Raw genomic sequence first — 7,219 nt, forward strand, 5'->3', positions numbered from 1 at the left:
CCGAACTCCCGAACCCCCCCCCGTCTCTTGACTGCCCCCTCCAGAACCTCCCTGTCCCTTCTCCGACCCCCTGGCCCCCTTGTTGTTGGCCTTCGCCTAATGTCTCTGTGAGCTTGCTCAGGAACGGCCTGAGTCGTTCGTCCCGGCACTCTGGGGAGCAGGGGAGGAGCTCCAGACTGCCGGAGGCGATCTGCGAATGCAGGGAGGGAGGGAGGGAGGAAGGGAGTGATCTCTGCTGCAGGGGAGAGGAGGAGGGGCTCTCTCTGGCTGTCGGAGCCCCATGTAAGTGGCACCATCCGGCCGGCTGCCCTGTTAGCCGCGCGCGCTCTGCATGTGGGGGGGAAGTCCGGACATTTACAAATTCCCCCCGGACGCTATTTTTAGCTCAAAAAGCCGGACGTGTCCGGGGGAATCCAGACGAATGGTAACCCTACTTTGACCTTTTTGCTATTTTTTTCAGCTAGTATGATGTTTTTATCCATTTTATAAATTATAACTCCTATCGAAATTGTGTTTCAAGGTGCTGCCTAACATTTTCATGGCTAAAAGTTCAATGACTATTTTGATCAAGATTTTGGCTAAAAATATGTATTTTTTTAAAAAGTCTCAAAGTTTCATGGAAAACTGGTTTCTGCAAAATGGAAGCTTTCAAAATATCCCACAAAATCTTTTCCATTTTTCAACCAGCTCTACAATCTTCATTGTACATGTTCACTTCCTGTTAAGGAAATGTTACATAGTGTTTGCTAAGTCCTTAGAAACCAGAACGCTCTGTTCCATGCGCATTATTAATCCTGCAAACAAAATATTGAAAAGAGAGACTTTCCCCTGCACATCTTTGGAGCGCCTAAAACACCCTATTTTTGTGCTTTTACTGCTTATTTACTAATGCACATCAGATTTATTCTGCTGTAACTCTAGTGATACTATTCTTGATTTGTACTGGTGGGAGACCACAGTCAAGCCCATAGGCCCTGTCAATAGTGAGGAAATTTTCCTGAAAAATTAAGCCAGCTTTAAATTTGGTTCAGCAAGGGTCTGACTGCAAACCTGATTGCGGAATTGGGGCAGTCTTGCAAACATTTATACATATGTGTAAATGTTTGCAGGATTGAATCCTTACTCATAATTATTTGTAAGTTTCCTCCTTTAGATCCCAATTCTGCATTGAGAACCATGCAGGTTGACCCCTGTGCCCACCCGGCACTCCGTTGACCATAGGTGCTGAAACTAGCGGTGCTGGAGTGCTGTCGGTGGTTGCCATCATATACAGGGTTTACAGTTTGGATCAATTTGGCTCAGCACCTCCACTATACAAATTGTTCCAGCACCTTTGCCACTAACCTCAACAGGAGTGTGTCTCTTTGGTTCTCAGTGCAGAATCAGTGTCTTTAAATGGCTTGTGGTAGACTTCTCTGTCACATATTTTAAGGGTACTTCTTAACCAAAACATAATATCCTGCATTTGGAAAGTTGAACCTAATTAGACTTTTAGAATTGTTAAAGTAAAACGCATGTCCTAAGGCAGTGGCTCTCAACTTTTCCAGACTACTGTACCCCTTTCAGGAATCTGATTAGCCTTGTGTACCCCCCAAATTTCACCTCACTTAAAAACTACTTGCTTACAAAATCAAACATAAAAATACAAAAGTGTCACAGTACCCTATTACTGAAAAATTGCTTACTTTTTCATTTTTACCATATAATTATAAAATAAATCAATTGAAATATAAATATTGTACTCACATTTCAGTGTATAGTATATAGAGCAGTATAAACAAGTCATTGTCTGTATGAAATTTTAATTTGTACTGACTTCACTAGTGCTTTTTATGTATCCTGTTGTAAAACTAGGCAAATATCTAGATGAATTGATGTATCTCCCCTGGAAGACCTCTGCATAGTCCCAGGGTACGCGTACCACTGGTTGAGAACCACTGTCCTAAGGCTCCAATGCTGCAAACACTTGCACACCAGAATAACTTTATGAAAATAAGTAGCCCTGTTGAATTTAATTGTACTGCTGTCATGCATAAAATTTCTTGTGTTCTTAAATGGTTGCAGACTTGAGTCCTTAACAGACAAACCCAGAAAAAGGGCAGGGGAAAGGGTGTAACATTCATACCACATGGACAGACTGTTGGCAGCCAGAAGTCAGGTTAGTTCTTTGTATTACAAACCCATAAGGGGCTCTTTGGGTTGAAGTTGGGGAGAGGAAGGGATTATTGAAGTGAAAGTTGAGAAGGCAATGCGAGAGGGAGAGGTTGGGCAGTTGAAAGGTTGAGTGGTAGGAGAGGGGCAGGATGATCCTGAAGTCAATAACTAATATCAGTCCACTATTACTTGTACTTCTTTGAACTGCTCCCAAAGTTCAGTAATTTCAATCATAAAGGCCTATGGCTGATTCAGACAATGTTGCCAAACCTACAGTCACAGGAAGGCTCCACATTGTAGGAACACCCCAGATTATGGGCATATTTGGTCATATCTCGCCGAATCAATTTGCTGTTATCGCAGGGCCCTTTGGGCATTGCTGGCACCTTGGTCTCTCCTGTTCTCCGTTTATTGCACACAGTTTAGTTTCATGAGGACTGAAATGCTTTGGTCTAACTAAAGTTGCGCATCCTGGGATGCATAAACCAGGGAATCTTGAATAGAGTAGAGGTTATTTTACTGCTGTATCTGGCACGGTGTGACCCCTGCTGGAATTCTGTATCCAGTTCTGGTGCCCACAATTCAAGGTTATTGATAAATTGGAGAGGGTTCAGAAAAGAGCCACAAGAATATTAAAGGGTTAGAAAACATGCCTTTATGTCAGAGCTCAATCTATTTAGCTTAACTAAGAAAATGTTAGGGAATAACTTGATTACAGCCTATGAGTATCTACATAGGGAACAAATAATTAATAATGGGCTCTTCAGTCTAGCAGATAAAGATACAGCATGATCCAATGGCTGGAAGTTGAAATTAGACAACTTCAGATTGAAAATAAGGTGTAAATTTTTGGCAGTGAGGGTAATTAACCATTGGGAAATTTACCATGGGTCCTAGTGGATTCTCTATCACAGACAATTTTTAAATCACGATTGGATGTTTTTCTAAAAGGTATGTTCTAGGAATTATTTTGGGAAAGTTCTATGGCCTGTGTGGTACAGGAGGTCAGACTAGATGATCACAATGGTCCCTTCAGGCCTTGAAATCCATGCATTCTTTGGGCTTAATATGGGGATAGTTGGGAGAAATGTAATGGCCTGTGATGTGCAGGAGGTCAGATTAGATGATTGGATGATCCCTTCTGGCCTTAGCCTGCATGAATCTATTAAGTTATGATAATGTGATGACTCCTGCTTGTGGTCTGGTGTCACGTGTTGTTGAGTATGATTTGCTTTGTGCTGTTTGAGAGCTTTGAGGCAGGGTGATAGCACAAGGACTCTCGGGGAAAAATGTCCCTGGGAAGTGTAGCAAAGGTTTCCCTCTGTCTCTTTCTGTTTAACAGGTAACTTCCATCCACCATTTTCCTTATTCTTTCCACAAGGACATACACCCTCTCCTGAAACTGAGTTTACATGGGAGTTTGATAGGTGAAGAGAGGTCATGCATTTCATCTTGCAGTTGTGGGCCCAAGATTTTGCAAGAGGCCCCAGCTTTGTTGGAATTGGCTCTGACAAAGGGTATATGTTACCCGTTGTCTGCACACACACAGCTCCTGTACAGCATATGGCTCATGGAATAAACAGTTAACTGTGAATTATGAGGTTATAATTCAGTTAGTACGTTCTCCTTGTTTATTTAATAAATCTTAGATTTACCCTCCTCTGCTCTATGGGTTATCACTCCTTTACCACAGCTGCACCATCAGCCTCCACTTTTCTTCCATCTGTACTGTAAGCATCCAGATTTTTCCAGACCTGCAAATAAAATGGCTCCAACTTCCAGCTCTGCTGGTAGTTTTGTCACTACTAACGTAAGGTTGGCATCGTAGTTCATATCACACCGGTATCGATGATTGATTTTTTTTTTAATATAATATCACCAATATGTATTATTTGGTGTAACAGTGTTTCTAACATTACAGTCTATCTATTATATGCTATTTAAATAGTGAGTTTGTCTTCAGAAAAGGTGTATTTGTGGTGCACCATTTTCACTGATTAAACTGATATTTAACCTGCACCTGTGCTTGAGTTTTTTTAATTCTATCAGCTACATTTCTGATCCAGTTTACAGTGTGTTTATAAAATAATGCTTTGTGTGTAAATAATACAGATAAATACCACAATATTGACTGGAGAATAATCTCTCTGTGTGTATAATTTATACACTGTACACACACAAGTTTTTATTTTGGCTATCCTTTGGGTCTTGTGAAAAGCAAGCAAGCAATTTAAAATAAATTTCATTTTTGTTTAATTACATATAGCACCTTCTCAAACATTCTTCTTTGTTAAAAACAAAATTAAAATTGTTCTAAGAAACTTTAAATTGTTTTACAGAAATGCAATTAACTGAACTTTCATGGCCAGCACCATACTCCTTGGGGCTTCCTTGGTAGCTGTAGGTCACAGAATGAGGCATTGTAGGCTGGTTGTGTGAATTAAGGGAATATGAATAGGAGAAACGAAGGATTTTTATTGTCTTTGTGCCGTAAACCTCTCTTGTTCTGGGCAACGGGGACACTAAACACATTTAAAGTGGAATTTTCCATTTTTATTTGCAGATTCTTTATAACATTCTTCCTAAAATTCTCAGAGACAACCACACTTTTTGTTTCTTTATTCATATATTTTAAGGGATCCTAAAAAAACCTGCAGTCTTCATTTAGCCAGTAAAATCTAGTTTCGAAGGCTTGGAAAAGGTTAGGTAAGTAAAAGGCTAGTGCAGTGATGACTCCATCTCAATTTAGTTTCCTTTCAGTCGTTGGAACTAGAGCATTGGTCACTAAGCTGTGGGGTGTGCCCCCGAGGGGGGTACAGAGGAACGTTTTGGGGGGTGCATGGCGGGACCTGAGTCAGCCCCACGGGATGCAAGGAGGGAACATCACCTAGCCCAGCTCCGGCCCCAGCCGCAGCTCCACTCCACCAGGGCCGCCCAGAGGATTCAGGGGGCCTGGGGCAAAGCAATTTCGGGGGCCCCTTCCATAAAAAAAAGTTGCAATATTATAGAATACTATATTCTTGTGGGGGCCCTTGCGGGGCCTGGGGCAAATTGCCCTGCTTGCCCCCCCCCAGCTCAGCCCCAGCTGCAGCTCCACTCTGCTCCCTCTCCTCCAGCTCCGCCCTCATTCCTTCTCCATGCCCACGCCAGCTCCGCCTCTAGCCCCAGCTCCTCCCCCATCCTCAGTTCTCCCTCCAGCTCTGCCTTCAGCCCAAGCTCCTCTGCTGAGCCAACTGTGCAGTAAAGCGGAGGAGGGTGTGGACAGATTCCATTATGGGTAAGAGGGGGTGTGCCAGGAAAAGTTTTGGCACCATTGTACTAGAGGTTCTATTGCTGTCATATTGATCTTCAAAATATGAAAGAATTATGAGGAAGAAGGCAAAATATATTAAAGCAAACCTTGTTTACAGGAACGCTGTCGGTTTGAAATCTAATTTAGTCATTAAATAAATTATTTTAAAATAATTTCAGGTACTACCCGTGCTCCTGAGTCCAACTGATAATTTTTGTGGTTTTACAACCACATGCCCTATTTTTAAAATGTTTTTCATTCTCCTGTGTCAGTATGAAAACCACACATATATGCAAAACAAACAAAAGACAAGTCAGAAGAAAGTGATGCACAAAGTGCAGTCAACTGCAAAAGTAAACTAAAAAAGGCGATTTCCCCCCTTTTATTTCGGTTATAGTAATTGTAGATGACTTGAATCAAGCAGTAGGAACAAGATTCAGACAGAAGTGCGTTTTCTTTTTTAAGTTGATGGTATTGTTGGATAGAGTGATTAATTTTATAAATTTGTTTTGCTTTTGCTTTTCTTGGAAGCCATGTATTGCACAAAAATAAGTGCTGCTCGTCTTCAACATATGGGCCCTGATTCTTATCTTACTCAGCTCACAGATTTAAATGGGACCAAGACTGGTCCACTTGTGTGTTTATATAAACTGTGCTTTTGCTTGCTTACTTGTTTATGTGCAAATATGGGGGAGAATTTAGTGGTGTGCATAAAATCCGTAGCATAAAAAAACCTAGGCAAATTTCTAGGTTTTCTGAACATTGTTGGTTGATACCTTGATGGTGTTTTATTGTTACATATTATTTAGACAGCAGTCTTTGCTGCTTGTGTTCAGGTTTGGAAGAAGGAAACCTGGCTGGCTCTCTCTTTGCCTTATATCTTAAGATAAATGAGCAATTTGAGAATGATGTAATAACATAAGCATCTGGCGTACTTGATAATATTCTAAATCTGTAGTAGCAGAAAAATGAATTTGAACAAAATACCTGCCGAGACTATAGAACTGTGTGAAATGGAACAGCTGTTACATTCTCCAGGGCATATTTGTAGCTTTGTCATATGCTGCCTAAATTATTCTTTTCGGTATATCATTTCAGCTTTATGACATGGCACTCAACACTTTGAGAGAGCATGTGCTTTCCTGTTATATTGTTATTCATGTTGATTATTTTTCTTTTGGGGTTGGAATGATAATTGATTGTCATGATATTATCATCTTTTTTAATTACTGTTTTTCAACTTCTAAAAACTTGATAACCTCTTTTCCCTCCTGCTGCTGCTCTGATTCTCCTAAATCTTAATCACTTTTGCTTCTTGATCGCAATGATAGACAGTTCCACTCAGAGTTAGTTTCTGCCCTTGTTTGGATTCTATATCACCCATTGAAAATTAGGAATGCAAATCAAGGCAGAATTTGGCTCTCAGCCAATATTATCATAGTTGATTATAATTTAAAAAGTGTTTTTCTGTTGCCCACACTGGGTAGGATTATTTCCTCATAACAAATGGGTGTTCTGAATAACTGTTTCTAAAGTTAGTAATTTCTTTATATCCCTGTAATTGCCTACAGAAACAGAACTGAACGGGGGGGGGGGGGTGAAGAGAGGGTGGCTTTCAGAAGCACTTAAGTGACTTAGGAGCACAAGCACCTTTGAGTTTCAATAGTAGTTTTGATCCACAAATCACTTCTGAAAATCCCACCCTAAACTTTTTACATTGGAAGAAATAACAAGAGAAAACTCTTCCATCTCTCTGATCCCACAGGAGAAGTT

At 40.7% G+C, this 7,219-nt stretch overlaps 1 protein-coding gene across 1 annotated transcript in view; it reads left to right on the forward strand.

Moving 5' to 3' along the window:
* Nucleotides 1-2,072: 2,072 nt before the first annotated feature.
* LOC112118941 (phenylalanine--tRNA ligase, mitochondrial) overlaps nucleotides 2,073-7,219 on the forward strand; it is a 377,335-nt gene continuing 372,188 nt past the window's right edge. Inside the window, exon 1 of the mRNA XM_026658826.1 lies at nucleotides 2,073-2,158. The gene's annotated coding sequence lies outside the window, so the exon portion shown is untranslated. The remainder of the gene's footprint in view (nucleotides 2,159-7,219) is intronic.

Source organism: Terrapene carolina, unplaced genomic scaffold (assembly GCF_002925995.2).
Source record: "Terrapene carolina triunguis isolate 2854851 unplaced genomic scaffold, T_m_triunguis-2.0 Scaffold55, whole genome shotgun sequence".
Taxonomy (NCBI): domain Eukaryota; kingdom Metazoa; phylum Chordata; order Testudines; family Emydidae; genus Terrapene; species Terrapene triunguis.